The sequence below is a fragment of the Ceratotherium simum genome, chromosome 13 (genome assembly GCF_057802395.1).
Source record: "Ceratotherium simum simum isolate JZ-2026a chromosome 13, ASM5780239v1, whole genome shotgun sequence".
Lineage (NCBI taxonomy): Eukaryota > Metazoa > Chordata > Mammalia > Perissodactyla > Rhinocerotidae > Ceratotherium > Ceratotherium simum.
The window spans coordinates 36,205,656-36,222,774 of record NC_141912.1 but is presented as its reverse complement, the minus strand read 5'-3'; the positions used below and the strand labels follow the sequence as shown (position 1 = coordinate 36,222,774).

The 17,119-nt window shown below is 39.2% G+C and overlaps 1 protein-coding gene across 3 annotated transcripts in view; it reads left to right on the top strand.

The window, feature by feature from the left end:
- ILRUN (inflammation and lipid regulator with UBA-like and NBR1-like domains) overlaps positions 1-17,119 on the top strand; it is a 98,480-nt gene that overhangs the window by 59,145 nt on the left and 22,216 nt on the right. The gene's annotated exons all lie outside the window — the stretch shown is intronic.

Below are 17,119 nucleotides of genomic sequence, written 5' to 3'. Positions count from 1 at the left end.
ACTTCAGACCAAAGCAAGTTATCAGGGATAAAGAGGGGCATTAAGTAATGATAAAAGGGTCAGTACTCCAAGAAGGCATAACAATCCTTAATGTTGCTGTGCCTAACAACAGAGTGTCGAACTATATGTGAGGCAAAAACTGATAGAACTGTGAGGAGAAACAGATGAATCCACTTATATTGGAGACTTCAACACCCCTCTGTCAGAAATGGGCAGATCCAGCAGGCAGAAAACCATTAAGGATATAGTTGAGCTCAGTTACATCAGTCTACTGGATATAATTGACATCTACAGACTGCTTCATCCAGCAACAGCAGAATACACATTTTTCTCAAGCTCACATGAAACATTCACCAAGATAGACTATATTCTGGGCCATAAAACACCTTAACAAATTAAAAGAATAGAAATCATGCAATATATCTCCTCAAACCACAGTGGAATTAAACTAGAAATCAACAATTGAAAGATAGTGGGAAATTCCCAAGTATTTGGAGATTAAACCACACACTTCTAAATAACACATGGGTCAAAGAGAAATCTTGAGAAATTTTGAAATACTTTGAACCAAGTGCAAATGAAAATACTGCTTATCAGAATTGTGAAATGCAACAAAAGCAATGCTTAGAGGGAAATTTATAGCATTGAATGCATATATTAGAAAAGAAGAAAGACCTGAAATCTTTAAGCTGCATCTTAGGAAACTAGAAAAAGAAAAGCAAATTAAATCCAAAGTAAGCAGAAGAAAAGAAGTAATAGAAATGAGAGCAGAAATCAATGAATTGGAAACAGAAAATCAGTAGAGAAAATCAACAAAACCACAAGCTGGTTCTTTGAAAAAATCGGTTAAATCAGCAAGCCGCTAGCCAAGCTAACTAAGAGAAAAGGGGAGAAGACACAAATTACCATTATCGGAAATGAAAGACAGGACATCACTACAGATTGCATGGACATTAAAAGGATAGTAAAGGAATATTAAGAGCAACTCTAGGGCCGGCCCCATGGCTTAGTGGTTAAGTGCACGTGTTCCGCTACTGGCGGCCCGGGTTTGGGTCCCGGGCGCGCACCGACGCACCGCTTCTCTGGCCATGCTGAGGCCGCGTCCCACGTACAGCAACTAGCAGGATGTGCAACTATGACATACAACTATCTACTGGGGCTTTGGGGAAAAAAAAGAAGGAGGATTGGCAGTAATGTTAGCTCAGAGCCGGTCTTCCTCAGCAAAAAGAGGAGGATTAGCATGGATGTTAGCTCAGGGCTGATCTTCCTCACAAAAAATAAAAAAATAAAAATAAGAGCAACTCTGTGGCTACAAATTTGATACCCTAGATGTAATGGACCAATTCCTTGAAAGATACAATCTGCCAAAGCTCGCACGAAAAGAAATAGACGATCTGAATAGGCTTATATCTATTAAAGAAGTTGAACCAACAATTAATAACCTTACAAAACAGAAAGCACCAGGTTCAGATGAATTCACTGCTTGTCAAGCCATGCTGTAGCCGTGTCCCATATAAAGTAGAGGAAGATGGGCCACGGGTGTTAGCCCAGGGCCAATCTTCCTCAGCAAAAAGAGGAGGATTGGCATCAGATGTTAGCTCAGGGCTAATCTTCCTCACAAAAAAAAAAAAAAAAGAATTTTATACACCATGACCAAGTAGGATTTATCCCAGATACGCAAGACTGGTTCAACATTAAAAATTAATTAATGTAATCCATCCCATCAACAGGCTAAGAAGAAAAATCACGTGTTCATATCAATAGATGCAGAAAAGCCATTTGTCAGAATTCAAGACCCATTCATGATTAAACTCTCAGCAAATAGGAATAGAGGGGAACTTCCTCGACTTGATAAAGATGATCTACAAAAACACTTCAGCTGACATCATACTTAATGGTGAGAATTTAGAAGTTTCCTGCTAAGATCAGAAATAAGGTAAGGAAAAGGCCACTGCTTTTCAGCATTGTACTGGAAGTCCTAGCTAATGCAATAAGAAAATTAAAGAAAAAAAATTCTTTTTTTTTCTAAAGATTTCTTAAATTTTCTAAAGAAAATTAAAGGAAATAAAAGGTATACAGATTGGAAAGGAAGAACTGGAACTCTCTTTTTTTTTGCATATGACATAACTATCTATGTAGAAAATCTGAATCAACAAAAAAAACTCCTGGAATTAATAAGCAGTTATAACAAGGTTGCACCATACAAGGTTAATATACAGAAGTTAATGACTTTTCTGTATACCAGCAATGAACAAGTTGAATTTGAAATTAAAAATGCGTTACCATTTATGTTAGCATTCCCCCAAAATGAAATACTTAAGTATAAATCTATTGAAATATGAACAAGATCTATACAAGGAAAACAACAAAACTCTGATGAAAGAGATCAAACAAGAACTAAATAAGTGGAGAGATTCCATGTTCATGAATAGGAAGACTCAATATTGTGAAGATGTTAGTTCTTCCCAGCTTGATCTATAGATTCAACACAATCCCAATCAAAATCCCATCAAGTTATTGTGTGGGTTATCAACAAACTGATTCTAAATTTTGTATGAAAAGGGCAACTCAGAATAGCCAACTCAGTTTTGGAGAAGACAAATTTGGAGAACTTACTATAAAATTACAGTAATCAAGACAGTGTGGTATTGGTGAGAGAATAAGCAAATGGAACAATGGAGCAGAATAGAGAGCCCAGAAACAGACTGACATAAATGTAGTCAGCTGATCTTTGACAAAGGAGCAATGACAATACGCTGGAGAAAAGATAGTCTTTTCATAAATGGTGCTGAATTAACTAGATATCTACACTCAAAAAAAAAATGCATCTACACACAGACCTTAAATTCTTTACAAAAATTAACTCAGAATGGATCATAAACCTAAACGTAAAATGCAAAACTATAAAACTCCTAGAAGATAACACAGGAGAAAATCTAGATGACCTTGGGTGTGGCAATGACTTTTTAAAAATGCAGCACCAAAGGCACAATCTATGAAAGAAAGAATTGGTAAGCCCTGAGAAAGACAGTGTCAGGAGAATGAGAACACAAGCCATACACTGGGAGAAAACATTTGCAAAAGACGCATTTGATAAAGAACTGTTATCCAAAACATACAAAAAGCTTTTAAAACTAATAGTAAGAAAACAAACAACCCAGTTAAAAAATGGGCAACAGAGTTGAACAGACATCTCACCAGAGAAGATATACGGATGGCAAATAAGCATATAAAAAGATGTTCAACATCATATGTCATTAGAGAATTGCAAATTAATTTAAGTTACCACTACCCACCTATTAGAATGGCCAAAATCCAGAACACTGACAACACCCAATGCTGGCCAGAATGTGGAGCAACAAGAACTCTCATTTATCGCTGGTGGGAATGCAAAATGGTACAGTCATTTTGGAAGACAGCTTGGCAGTTTCTTAAAAAACTAAACTCTTACCATGTTTATAGCAGTTTTATTTATAATTGCCAAAACTTGGAAGCAACTAAGATGTCCATCAGTAGGTGAATGGATAAATAAACTGATATATCCATACAATGGAATACTATCCAGCACTAAAAAGCAATGAGCTTTCTTTTTTTTTTTTTTAATTTATTTATTTTTCCCCTAAAGCCCCAAGCGATAGTTGTAAGTCATAGTTGCACATTCTTCTAGTTGCTGTACGTGGGACGCGGCCTCAGCATGGCCGGAGAAGCAGTGCGTCTGTGCGCGCCCGGGATCCGAACCCGGGCAGCCTGCATCGGAGCGCACGCACTTAACCGCTAAGCCACGGGGCTGGCCCGCAATGAGCTTTCAATCCATGAAAAGATATGGAGGAACCTTAAATGCATATTACTAGGTGAAAGAAGCCATCTGAAAAGGCTACATACTGTATGATTCTAATTATACGACATTCTGGGAAAGGCAAAACTGTGGAGACAATAAAAAGATCAGTGGTCTAGGGGAAGGAGGGATGAATAGGCAGAGCACAGAGGATTCTTAGAGCAGAGAAACTATTCTGTATGATACTGTAATGGTGGATACATGTCATTATACATTTATCAAAACCCATAGAATGTACAACACCAAGAATAAACCTAATGTAAACTATGGCCTTTGGGTTGTGATGAGGCGTCTGTGTAGGTTCATTGATTGTAACAAGTATACCACTTTGGTGTGGGATGTTAATAGTGGAGGAAGTTGTGCAAATGTGGAGGCAGAGGGTGTATCTATCTTCTCAGTTTTGCTTTGTGCCTAACACTGCTCTAAAAATAAAGTCTTAAAAAATATTTGTCTATTAAAAATGCTTCTCTTCACTAATAAAAAATAGTACACATTAGGAAATAATTTTCTAGATCAAATGGTCTGGAAGAGCTTTTCCAAATATGCAGTATTTTAACTAAGTAGATTCAGATTGGTGAGAGAGAGAGAAGGTACCGCATTTCCAGATTGCATTAAATAAGCATAAACTTGTTTGGTTGTGTGTGACTAGTGCAGTTTGGCATGAGTTGAGGGTTCTGTGTGCGAAAGAGTGGGAGATAGATTGGAGGTGATAGTATTCTGAAGAATATTTACACCCACAGGTCATCTGGAAGAGAGGTGAGTAGCAGATTATCATGGTGCAGACTAAGAGGCCCAAGAGGGCATCTGTGTGCTCTGCACCTCAGATGTGTGTGGGAGGTAAGGTTGACTCCCTTTTGTAGGATTGAGAATTCCAGATGGCCATGAGTGAGCCCTAAGATCCCCTTTGTGTGGATATTACTACCCCTACTTCAGTCTAGGGATGAATAATCATTCATTTCCCCAAAGCTCTGTGCCCAGATTCTAGCCAGGAAAATATTTTGGACTGTTAAGGGTCTTCAGTGGAAATGAAGAGGAAGGGATGCTTAGGAAAGTTGTATAAGACCAAAGAAATGAAGAAGAAAGTGAAAAATGAGGGGGAAAATAAAGAATGAAGAAGCATTTAGGAAGTTGTGCTTTGTTACTGTCTTTGACTCTGACTTGGTGAATGTGATGTCTATAACGTAATGTCTGGAGAGAACGGTGAGGGGAGGGGTTACTGTTGTCTTTGTTTTGCTGGTTCTCGTATTGGTCCAGCTAGGATGATATTGACTGGGAGCAGTTTCCCTGAAGCCAGAAACAAAGCCCATCCTCTTTTAGGAGGAGGGGGAAGGAAGAGCAGAGTTAATGTAGTGCATTATCAGAGATCTCTAGGATGGAAAAGCTTTCGCCAAGGATAACTAATTACCATCAATAATGCTGTTTTACACTTTTTGTCCATATTATGTGAAAGATAGGGTTTGAGTTTCTAAAAAAAAAGACAGATGGGGCATGTGTCTTATTATGCTTTTAAGTATTCAAAACATACATAGTAACTCTGTAGAAAGGTATCAGAGTTCTTAAATCCTCACCTTAGAAGCATGTATACCAAGAAAAGTGGCCTTTTCTTTCTTTTTTTTTTTGATGAGGAAGATTGGCCCTGAGCTAACATCTGTTGCCAGTCCTCCTCTTTTTGCTTGAGGAAGATTGTCCCTCAGCTAACATCTGTGCCAGTCTTCCTCTACTTTGTATATGGGACGCCTCCATAGCGTGGCTGACGAATGGTGTAGGTCCATGCCTGGGATCCAAACCCATGGACCCCAGGCCGCCAAAGTGGAGCATGTGAACTTAACCACTATGCCACCGGCCTGGCCCCTTCTTTTTTTTTTTAATTAGGATATTTAAGGTTGAATTAAGTAAATCAGTTGCTAGTCTAAAATTTGACTTTCTAGTTGTTGAACTAAATACTTAGTTGTGAGTACTTCTTCTGCTCAAATATTCTATTTTAAATTACCCTTTGATGAAAATACTGCAGATATCAAGAAGCACCAAGTGTGTCCCAATCAGACTGATTGAGAAATTCAGTAGAAGTAGTGAAGGAATAAGAATACCAGCCATTTTTCTACCTATTTGCATATAAAATAGACAATATTTAAATGTTAAGCCCTTTTATCCAATATTATATTTAAGTGCTTTTCAATGTTAATGCCAAAATGATTGTTAAAATGCAAGTTTCAATCTGTGTATTTTATGCCAGTTGCATACATTTGGCTCTTAATGTGCTATAGATATAGTTTAGATTCCCTGAATTATCCTTAAACATAATTGTACTTTGAAATTTAAATTAGTAATTTAAGTTGCTTAAATGTACTTTCATGCTATATTAATTTTCTGCAGTTCTGCTATCACCCACTCAGATTATGCTTTATTAGTAGACTATAGAAGTTTAAATTATTAGGATGTTAATATTTCCATCTTTTCTGCCAGGAATAGTTGTCTCCATAAGTATTATCTATTTCCTGATTGGTTGAACACTCAAAACTGACAGGGTTGGGGAGGGAGTGCTCCATGGTGTTACATATAAGCACTAGACCAGAATTAAAGAGATCTGACTTGTGGTTTTGATTCTGCCACATAATATATTACTGATTGACTTCGAGCAACTAGCTTAAATTTACTGGGTTTTTTTTTTTAATTGTGGTGAAATATACATAAAATTTACCGTTTTAACCATTTTTAAGTATACAGTTCAGTGGCATTAAGTACTTTCACGTTGTTATGCAATCGTCACCACCATCTATCTCCAGAACTCTATGCATCTCGCAAAACTGAAACTCTGTACCTATTAAATAATAACTTCTCATTCGCCTCTCCTTCTAGCCCCTGACAGCCAGGATTCTACTTTCTTTCTTTATGAATTTGACTACTCTAGGTACCTCTATAAGTGGTATCATACAGTATTTGTCCTTTTGTGACTGACTTATTTCACTTAGCATACGTCCTAAAGGTTCATCCAAGTTGTAGGATGTCTCAGAATTTCCTTCCTTTTTAAGGCTGAATAATGTTTCATTGTATGTATATACCACACTTTTTGTGTTTTTTTTTTTTGTGAGGAAGATTCTCCCTGAGCTAACATCTGTTGTCAATCTTCTTCTTTTTTTGCTTGAGGAAGATCAGTCCTGAGCTAACATCTGTGCCAGTCTTCCTCTATTTTGTATGTGGGATGCCTCCACAGCATGGCTGATGAGTGGAGTAGGTCTGCGCCTGGGATGTGAACCCACAAACCCAGACCGCTGAAGTGGAGCACGCAGAACTTTAGCCATTCGGTCATGGGCCAGCCCCTGTACCACACTTTTAATTCATTCATCCATTGATGTACATTTGAATTGCTTCTACGTTTTGGTAATGTGAATAATGTTGCTATGAAAATGTGTGTATAAATACATCTTTGAAACCCTGCTTTTAGTTCTTTTGGGTATACACTTAGAAGTGGAATTGCTGGACCATATGGCAATTCTATTTTTAATTTTTTGAGTAACAGCCATATTATTTTCCATAGCAGTTGTACCATTTTACCCTCTCATCAACAGTGCACGAGGGTTCCAGTTTCTCCACATCCTCGCCAAGACTTGTTGTTTTCTGTTTTTTGATAGTAGCCATCCTAATGAGTGTGAGGTGGTATCTCCTTATGGTTTTGATTTGCATTTTCCTAATGATTAGTGATGTTTAGCATCTTTTCATGTGCTTTTTGGCCATTCAGTTTGTCTATTCAAGTCCTTTGTCCATTTTTTAATCAGGTTATTTGTTTTATTTTGTAAGAGTTCTTTGTATATTCTGAATATTAGCCCCTTATATCAATATATGATTTGCAGATATTTTCTCCATTCCATGGTTTGCCTTTCCACTCTGTTGATTGTGTCCTTTGATGCACAAAAGTTTTGATTTTGATGTAGTCCAATTTATCTTTTTTCTTTGGTTGCTGTGCTTTTGGTGTCCTATCCAAGAAATCATTTCGAAAGCCAATGTCGTGAAGCTTTTCTTCTATGTTTTCTTCTAAGAGTTTTATAGTTTTAGCTCTTATGTTTAGGTCTTTAATCCATTTTGAGTTAATTTTTGTATACGGTGTAAGGGTAAGGGTCCAACTTCATTCTTTGCATGTGGATATCCAATTTTCCCAACACCATTTGTTGAAAAGACTGTCCTTTCTCCTTTGAATGGTCTTGGCACTCTTGTCAAAAATCATTTGACCATAAATGTGAGGGTTTATTTCTGAGCTCTTCATTCTCTTCATGGTCTGTATGTCTGACTGTCTGTCAGTACCACACTATTTTGATTACTGTAGTTTAGTAATAAGTTTTGAAATCAGGAAGTGTGAGACCTCCAACTTCATTCTTTTTCAAAGTTGTTTTGGCTATTCAAAATTATTTGGCCCTTCGTGTTACTAAGGTTAATCAAAGGGTTCAGGTGGTGACAGCCTGATCCCTCCATTGCATAGGTCCTTCCTGTCAACCAGCCTTTTGCCTGATGGTTTCGTTCGTTGATTGTTGCTTGAATCATTTCAATTAGGGGTTACAAAGTGACAGTTTCTTCCACAGATATGAGCTAGAGTAGTTCTGAGGGGGAAAAACTTTTATCAGCAGTGACTTATCTTGAAATTCAGTTTTACAAATAAGGCTAGATTAAATGCTTAGTTCTTTACCTTTAATTGCCAATTTTTAGAGTAGAGATTTTAGTGCTCTAGTTGCTTTCAATAAAACTAATGAATGATACACTGCTGGTGGGAGTGCAAACACTTGCAGCCACTATGGAAAACAGTATGGAGATTCCTCAAAAAATCAAGGATAGAACTACCATATGATCCAGCTATTCCACTGTTGGGTATTTATCCAAAGAACTTGAAAACACCAATTTGTAAAGGTACATGCACCCCTGTGTTCATTGCAGCGTTATTCACAATAGCCAAGACTTGGAAGCAACCTAAGTGCCCATCAAGGGACGAATGGATAAAGAAGATGTGGTATATATACACAATGGAATACTACTCAGCCATAAGAAATGATGAAATCCAGCCATTTGTGACAACATGGATGGACATTGAGGGTATAATGCAAAGTGAAATAAGTCAGAGGGAGAAGGTCAAATACTGTATGATTTCCTTCATTAAGTAGTAGATAATAACAACAATAAACAAGCACATAGGGACAGAGATTGGATTGGTGGTTACCAGAGGGGATGGGGGGAGGGAGGAGGGTGAAAGGGATAATTCGGTATATGTGTGTGGTGATGGGTTGTAATTAGTACTTTGGTGGTGAACATGATGTAATCTATGCAGAAATAGAAGTACAATGATGTACACCTGAAATTTTTACAATGTTATAAACCAGTGTTACTGCAATAAACAAAAAATTAAAAAAAAAAAAAACGAATGAGGAGGAGGAGTTAAAGGTTATATACCGTTTTTATAGGTATCCTAAATTCTTAGATTTTATATATGAAACCTGTTTTATTGTCATTGTTATAGTCCTCTAGCTATAGTTAGACATAGCCAGTCATCAGACATTACTCTTAACGTTGACTCTAACTTCTAACAGAGCAACCCAGTAAACATTTTTAGTGTCACTTACAGTGCTACGTACTTCTGCTAAATAATTTGCTGTTTATTGAGCGCCTACCCTGTGTCAATCATCATCCTAGGAAATTTATTTCTTATCTTCAGTCCTTATTCTTGTCCCTCTTTGACCTAGTTTTTTTTTTTTTTTGACTATGTAAAACATTCTATGAGTCCTAACTCAAAATTTAGGAATGATGTATTTAGAGAAGTCTCCCTTCCATCCCTATCCCCTTCAGCTAGTCCCTTCCTCCCCCTATAGGTACCCATTTTTATTTATTCACTTATGGATTATCCAGTCAGTGTTTTTGTTTTGTAAATACTAGCAAATGTGTATAAATTTGCCCCTTTTCTTACACAAAAGTGTCATAACTATAGATATTGATCTGCATCTTACTTTTTTTCACCTAATAATATATTCTTGAGATCACTCTAGAGATCTTTTTCATTCATTTTTATGACTGTAGAGTATTCCTTCAGGTAGATGGGTCATTGTTTTTCCAGCCAGTCCCTATTGATGGACATTTGAGTTGTTTTAAATTTGTTGCTGTTATATATAGTGTAATGCTGTTAATTTTCCTCCTCCAGCTTCTTCTTCATTTTTCTGCTCTCCTTCATAGCAAACTCCTTGGAAAATTTTGTACCGATAATGGCTGTCTCCACCTCCTGATTTCCTAGTCTCGCAAATTCTTTCGGTTAAGGCTTCTGTCCCCACCACTCCACTGAAGCTGCTGTTTTCAAAATCACCAGTGGCCTGCATGGTGCTACATCCAATGCTTTGTTCCCAGTCCTCAACTTACTTGATTTATGAGCTGTACTGGACCCAACTGATGACTCTGTCCTCCTTCAAACACTTTTGTCACTAGGCTTCTAGAACATGGTATACTCTGTTTTCCTTTATTCTCAGGGCTGCTCCTTCTGTCTCTTTCTGACCGCCCTGTCACTGAATGAATGCACTCTTCCTTCCTTATGGTATCAGCTGATGGCTGGGCTAGTTGGGCCCACTTCGGGGGAGAGCAGTCCTACAAGAAGGGAAGACTGGTAGGAAGGGGTAGAGTCTCTGTATCTAGGAATTGAGGCTGAGAGGAGAGGAAGGATCTGGGTTCAGAGATTACCTGAAACAAGCCTGTAGTCTGACAAAACCAGATTTACTGACATAATACGGTGAGGGAAGGCACTCCCAGGGAACTGTGGAATGCCTTGCAATAAGAGGGATGAGGGAAGCAGCTTTTGCAAGGTTTGGGTTCCTGCTGAAGGATTCTGAGGAGTCTCTAAGGGATGTGGGGATCAGTTTTGGGTTGGCTGTGGTTTCTGAGGCAGGAGTAGAAGAGAGGATTAATTAGGGTTTGGGTGCTGTCATGAGGCAAGGGCAGTTTAGAATTGGGTATCGTCAATAATCCATGGCTGTAGCAAAGTGGGTCTGAGGCATCATTGGTAAGAAAGCAGAAGCCACTCAAAAAGAGAGGGTCCTTATAGCATTTTACAGCTGCTGTATGACCTTGGGAGAAATACTGTTTTCTGTTAACTTTATACCTGCCTTTATCTGTGTCTGTCCTCCCAGCCCAGTTAATGGCACGGTTGTTTTTCTCTTTTTCATTCCGAGCTGGTTTTCATCTTTTGTCCCAGACATGTTTTTACTCTTTCCGTTCCATGGCACTGATATCACTGGAGTTGGGAAGTAGGGATCCATATTTCCTAAGACTTGAAGCAAATAAGTGATTAAATGATCACCGTACTTCTCTCCCCTTCCCCCCATTTTAAGGTACAAGCTCATGATTATTAAATAGGGCATGATTTGGAAAAATTGTGAAGTAGGAATAGTTTCTTTGTTGTTGCCGTTTCAGCTTTTCTCTGAGCCCTGCTCTTGTTATGGGCACCAGGAACTCTTCACTGTCTCATCTCATCCAGGCTTCCAGTGCTCTTTCGTGTTCTTCTCTTTCTCTCTCCCCTTTGTGAACTTGTGCTCCTTCGTTGATCTCATAATGAGGTTAAGGTAGCTTAATATGTTCCTTTGAGGTCTATTTGTATTTTAAAAGGAAATTCCTGAGAATAATACCTAATCTAAGGAACAAGTTTGTAATGCACATTTGTGGCAGGGTAGGGTTGGAAGTGAGAATGGGTGGGGAAGCGGAGTTTAAGTAGAGGCAAGTCCTTCAGCAGTCACTGCTGTAGACGGGGCCTAAGCCCCAGAAATCAGGAGTTGTTCTCTGAGGGGCTAATGAACTGGAGCCTGGCTCTACCCGCACGCCCCTTAGATGCTGAGGTAGGTGGTGTGTGGATAGATGTAGTGAAAGCATCTGAGTGCCTGGGCATGTGTTATGGGAGCAAGGCTACTATGTTGAGTAAATAGCGTGGAAATGCAGACTGGAAGTTGTGAATGGGCAGATTAGTGCAAGGACAATTAGAAGTGCTTTCTTTTCACCGTGGCACACACACATTGCTACCTTGGTAATTCTAAGAGACAGACACAAAGATGTCGAGACCTGCTTGTAATACTGACCTTTGCACTATTTACTGTTGGGGCCTGTTTCAGTCCACTAGACTACCAGTGCTCAAACTCTCCTTTCAAGTCTCTCTCGCTGAAGCTAGGCAATATATAGTCAGCTTTCCTACAGAGATAAAGTTTGAGCCCACAGCTTGTAGCCCAGCAGCTGACTGGAGCCTGTTTACCTCTATAGACCCAAGTTGTTGCTTAATCCTCAAGGGAAATGTGAGGTTCCTGTTGTGCACTGAAGATGAGTTGAGCTTCAGGAACGATTTGATTCTGCAACCTCCAAATCTAGAACTGACCTCCATGATAATCTTCCATGTACATGTGGAGTAAAGCCAAGCTGTGTCTCCTGGTGTCATAGCATTTTTGTCTCACAACTCCTGGGGATAAGCCCAAGGCGGTTGCTCTAGAGATCAGAAGCCTACAAGAGTTCAGTCCTAGCCACAGTTTGAACCATTTGAGGTGTCCTTGTAAACTGGGGTTTTCGAAAGTGGTGCTTTCCCAAGTCCCCTGGCCTTTCCCCTTGGGAAGCCCAGACCAAGTGGAACCTATTGATGTGGCAGTTTATTGCTTGCTTTAAGTGGTTTCTGTTTGCATCTTGTGCAGGCCAGAGGCAGGCTCAGCCCAACATCCACATCAAGATGATGGTTCATTTATACAGTCATTACTATTGCCCTTGTTTGAAGACTGTTAACTGGCCCCTGCTGCTCTACTGACAAGAGGTTGTACCGGAAAAGAGATCTCCCCACAGATAGGAGTAACTTATGTGTCCAGTTGATAAGGTGGTCTTTTTGAGGCCTCTGAAGAATTTGAGCAGGTGACAGGCCCCTCCTTCCTGCCCTGCTACCACTTTGTCCTACCCTCTACTGGATCAAAGCACTCTCCTTTATAGTCAGTTCACTGCAGAGCGTTGGCTCTGTTGCAACTTTACCTCTTAATGTCTGAAAATACAATTTTCTAATGCTATACTAATTTCTTTTAGTAGACTTTACTGTGGAATGATTTTAGGTTTACAGTAAAGTGTCAGAGATGATACAGAGTTCCCATATACCCAGTTTCCCCCATTTTTATTATCTTACATAACTATGGCACACTTGTTAGAATGAAGACATCAACACTGATAGATTACTATTAACTAAACTCCAGACTTTTTTCCACTCATGACCTCTTTCTGTTTGAGAATCCAGTCTAGGGTACCATATTACACTTAATTGTCGTGTCTCCCAGTCTTCTCTGGTCTGTAACAGTTTCTCAATCTTGCTGTGTTTTTCATAGTTTTATGGAATACTGGCAAATATCCTTTATAATGTTTCCCAATCTGAGTTTGTCTGACGTTTTCCTCATGATTAGACTGATGTTACGGGCTTGGAGAAGAATACCAGAGAGGTGACATGCCCTTTCAGGGGTACCTGAGATTTACATAACATCACTAGTGATGTTAACCTTGATCACTTGGTTAAGTAGTTTGTTTGCTAGTTTCTCCACTTTCAAGTTACTGTTTTTCTCTTTCTGTACTCTATTCTTTGGAAGCAAATCACTAAGACTAGCCCACCTTCAAGGTGGGTTGGGGGATCTATAAAATTAGGCTCCACCTCTTGGAAGGGAGAGTATCTACATATATTATTTGGAATTCTTCTGTAAGGAAGTTTGCCTCTTCTCCCCCATTTAGTTTAGTCGTATTTATGTCACTATGGACTCATGGATATTTATTTTTTTCTTTGAGTTACAATCCGATAGTATGTTATTTATTTTGTTTCCCAAATTGTTCCAGCTTTGGCCAGAGGAGACTCTTTCAGGTGGCTCCTGTATCCCTGTGACATGCCCCTATCCTTTTGTTTTTTGAGCACTTCCTTACTTTCTGGTACTACAAAATGTTCTAGGCTCATCTTATGTGTTCTGTGCCCTAGCCCCAGAATCAGCCATTTCTCCAAGGAGCCCTTGTTCTTTTTATTGGAGAATGGTTATTTAGAAACCACTGGGCAATGGGTATGTTTGTTGCTCCTGGGGTATCATTACTTTTAGGCCCTCTCACCAGACCGAGCTAGGTAATATATCAGTGCATCCTAACCTTTGCATACAGACATACCTATAATTGTTTCTGTGTTTCTTCGTCTGTATATGTGTTAAGATAAACATGAGTTTATATTGACTTCTCTGACTTTAATCCAGTACCACAGGGTTCATTTTAGAATACTTTCCTTTCTTGCATATCTGTAATACCGTTCTTCAGCAATGGAAAACATGGCTCCCACCACCACCACCACCATCCACTTACTTATTTGTTCAACTCCTATATATGTGTACCCATGCTGTACGTGTATTGTAACCCATAGCCCCACAAGAAACAAATTTACCAGTTTGGTACTGCTTTTTAACAATTCTCTTTTAGTGGACAAATTGTGGATGCTTTTTTATGTTTATTATGATGTATTTTGATCTGTGATGCTAGCTTTTGGGTATATGCAAATGTTTTTAACATTCTTACCATAATCTGAGGATGTCTTTGTATGTCAGCATGATTCATGAAGATTATGGACTTGGGCTCCAAGTAAAATATTTTCTTTTTACTCTACACTTGTGATAGTCTAAACTTAAGAAATAAGAAGGTTACATTCTTTTTTTTTTTTTTAATTTTTATTTATTTATTTTTTCCCCCAAAGCCCCAGAAGATAGTTGTATGTCATAGCTGCACATCCTTCTAGTTGCTGTTTGTGGGACGTGGCCTCAGCATGGCCAGAGAAGCGGTGCGTCGGTGCGCGCCCGGGATCCAAACCCTGGGCCGCCAGCAGCAGAGCGCGCGCACTTAACCGCTAAGCCACGGGGCCGGCCCCAGTTACATTCTCTCTTTAGTAATTTATTATACATTTGTGCAAAGAGAAGTTTATACTTTTTAAAATTTTATACTTATTATTAAAGGTTTTATCATATTATAAGGGATGAGTTGAATGAAATAATATTTACAGTACCTTCTGGCTCAGGTGCTTTTAAAATATCACCTTAAGCAAGACATTCTAAAATCAGTTTTTCCATTTACTTACTGAGCCCTCCCTGTGTAGGCCTGGCACTTGGTTCTCCTTTCTCAGCTACTTTTCCAGGACATCCCATTGGCCTATTCTTGTTATTGGTGCCAAAGATCATATGTCTGTAGGTAAAGATACTATGGCCTGGGAAATGGGATTGACTTAACTATAGCTTTAGTTTCCTGGGTACTTGGCTTCCCAGGTTCCTGTTAGGAAGAAACAAATGTGAGTTTAAAAAGCCATATACTCAGAGCTGGGAGTTTTTGGTCGTCATCTAGGTCCGCTTCTATCTTGAAGTCTGATCTTGGGCCCATCACTTCTACTTCCACACCTCGGATCCTTCATCTAGAGAGTGAAGTAGTTCCAGTAAATGACCCCTAAGATTTCTTACAGCTGTGGTTTTATCATCAGAGATACTAAAATATCTGGCTGGTAGTTCTTATCTCAGTAATCGAGGTGTTCTGGCAAGAATTGGAAATGGTCAACCTCTTGAAACAAGCTTATTGGGCCCATTTTTATCATCCTTTTTATTTGATTTCAAAACACACATACACACTATGCATGGGATGAACACATTCTGAAATGTGAAGTCTAAAGGGTAATACTTAGATGGCTCAGATTGTACCAGAGAGAAGGCATATTTTGCTGTTTGTGATGACCCAACATGGTAATAACTGTGGAGGATCAGAACTGAATTGTTTATTTTTGGTGTTTATAAATCATTGGCGGCTTAGATGACATTTTTTCTGTAGCTACTATGTAGGATCTATGAACAGTACAGAAAAATAGCCAAGATGAAGAGAGTGCAGTGGCTTAAGTATGATAAGGCCCAGTGAGTTATGTTAAAGAAGCTTTAGTGCTTAAAGCCAGAGGGACTCATGTCATTAGTCTCGAATACTGATAACAGCCTTCAGAAGACTGTCCTTTTTCATAAGCGTTTAGTTTTCTGAGCTGAGAAAATGAAGCATATGACTGGTAGCTGAGTATGCTAAACATATCATGTACTTACAAAAGGATTTTGAAAAACAGATGGGTAGAAGATGAAGTGGGAATCACTGTACTGTAAGACAAGGCATATCCGTTGGAGAGAAAGGAACGGTAGAGTGAAGGAATGTTGCCTTTCGTTAGAAAGCTAGGATAGGAGAGCATGGAATGAACCTCCTTCAGGCTGTCTGCCATTGAATTGTTCTTTAAGGCCCACGTCATATTGGTTTATGAGATTGACTTAGAGCCTTAAATGAAAGTCCTCCAACCCACCATTCCTGGCTTCGTCCCAGGTTTCTAAGTGAAGTGGCATGCTGCATTTCCTGGCGTACAGTGTTAAATCAACCTTTATGGTATCAGTTTACACGAGGATTCACATTTGCTTTAATAAGTTGTCTGGAATGGATGCCCCTTCCTGTGAGTCATGCTGGTGCTGCTAGTGGCTTTAGCTTCTTCAAGAGGTGAAAAGAGGTGCTAATTCTAGAAGTGAACAGCAGATGTCGCTGCATCCCCGCTTAATGAGGGCTCTGGCTCAGCTGTTTGGATGCAACCAAGTTCTTTTTTTTTTTTTTTTAATTTTATTTATTTATTTATTTATTCCCCCAAAGCCCCAGTAGATAGTTGTATGTCATAGTTGCACATCCTTCTAGCTGCTGTATGTGGGACGTGGCCTCAGCATGGCCGGAGAAGCAGTGCGTCGGTGCACGCCCGGGATCCGAACCCCGGGCCGCCAGCAGCGGAGCGCACGCACTTAACCGCTAAGCCACAGGGCCAGCCCTCAACCAAGTTCTTAATACGGCTCCCAAACCACTAACCTTAAATTGAGTATTTAGGGCTGTATGACACTCTTAAGATCCCCTTACCCAGATACAGAACCCAAACTGAAAATTGAGAATGAACAAAGCCCAAGAGGGTTTTTCTCAATTTCCTTCACTATCTTGGATATTTTAGTGTATTTGTTCTAGGCTTATATATTATCTATATTTCCGTATAGCTAACTGATGAAATTTATTTGAGAGGAAATTTACTTATTTCCTATCAACCTTCCAGCAGTTACTTAGGAGCCTGGACAATTTTTCATATTTATTTTCAATAGGGTTCACACTTAAAAGCTTGTTGGCCTTTTTGTAGCTCACTTTTTGAGAACCTTTTAGCAGGAAAGTAGATGCTACTCTTCTCTGAATTGAGGTGCTGAACGTCAAAGG